The 1,401-nt window shown below is 51.5% G+C and overlaps 1 non-coding gene across 1 annotated transcript; it reads right to left on the bottom strand.

Moving 5' to 3' along the window:
* Window positions 1-417: 417 nt before the first annotated feature.
* On the bottom strand, window positions 418-490 carry TRNAF-GAA. Its single transcript has one exon. It is a non-coding gene; the product is annotated as a tRNA-Phe (tRNA).
* Between the last annotated feature and the right edge of the window lie 911 nt (window positions 491-1,401).

The following is a 1,401-nucleotide window of genomic DNA, read 5'->3' as shown; positions in this document are numbered from 1 at the left end:
TCATCCTCCGGAAATTCTGTTTCTTTGTTATTAATGTTGTGGCCCCACCCCATAACAAAGAAACAGAATTAGAGGGAGAAGGTCTGAACTTCCAGTTCTTAACTGTAGTGATCTTTGGGTGTTGGCTCGAACTGAAGAGAATAAAATGGGCTCCTGGCCCTTACGGGGATCAAACCCCGCGACCTTGGCGTTATTAGCCCCACGCTCTAACCTACTGAGCGAACCGGCCACACGGTGGCACCCTTGTCTTTCCATGAAATGAAAACACTAAAAAGAAGTTTACGCTCTAAAATAAAGAAATTTTCTTCTATACCTTCAACCCCATACTATTGAAATATGACTTTTAAGCCAGTATTCCACGTTCACACAGTTAAATTGTGAATGTCCATCAGCTCTCACGAAAAGAAGCAAAAATTCTGCCGAAACCCGGGATCGAACCAGGGACCTTTAGATCTTCAGTCTAACGCTCTCCCAACTGAGCTATTTCGGCTTAGCCGGCGCCTGCTTTTCTTGTCAATTACTTTTAAATAGTCTTTTTACTCTGAGGTTCCCTTTTGGATGCCACATATCAGAAAAAGTCAGATTTTTTCGGCCTTGTTCCGGAAAATATAACGTGTAGCCCAGTAAAGGTAGAGTCGGAGAGATGATGTAATCAAAGTAAATAATGCAAAGAACGCACATCTCCTTAGAGGGGAGGAAATCAGGGGAGAAAGTGGGGGGAAATACACGAGACCGGATGAGACCCGGGAGGGGCTGGGTGAGGACAGGACAACACTGACTACTTCAGACTCAGAGTTCTCAGACGAGGCCATCTCTTCTTTTCCGGTGAGATTGGGGAGAAACGCCCGCCAGCTGCCCGTGCCCGGTGTTCCCCAGGCGGTTGAGGGGAAGCTGGCTCGCACTCCCCCGGTGGCGCTGCGCATCCTCCCTGCCGCCCGGAGGCCTCGAAGCGAGCACACCTGGGGGCAGCTTCCGCGTGGCCCTGCACCCCGCGACCCCAGAGAGCAAGGTCCAGTTCCCCCGCTTCCTTGCTCAGGCCCCAGAGAGCCAAGGAATCGTTTAAAGAAAACAAGGGGAACCCGGGAGGCAGGCTGAGCTGCCCCGCCGCTGGGAGGTCTGCCGCTGGGGAAGCTGGACCGCGGGGATCGTGTGCATCGTCCGCCTCTGTTTAGATTTCTTCCTGTTTGAAAACGACGAGAAATGCTCCTTAACCCGGTGACTATCGGCGGTCTCACCCTGGAAAATAGAAAAGCCGCTTTTTAGCTTTGTTCTTTGGAGAGAAGGGGAAACGCGTAAGAACGAGACGAGTTGCTGACGCCGCAGAGGGAAGAAAACATGCTCCAGGTGAGGCTCGAACTCACAACCTCGGCATCACCCGCACGTATACCGCCGTATAAGTAC

This window comes from Myotis davidii, unplaced genomic scaffold (genome assembly GCF_000327345.1).
Source record: "Myotis davidii unplaced genomic scaffold, ASM32734v1 scaffold1521, whole genome shotgun sequence".
NCBI lineage: Eukaryota > Metazoa > Chordata > Mammalia > Chiroptera > Vespertilionidae > Myotis > Myotis davidii.
The sequence above is the reverse complement of the archived record's forward strand: the minus strand, read 5'-3'. Positions and strand labels throughout refer to the sequence as shown.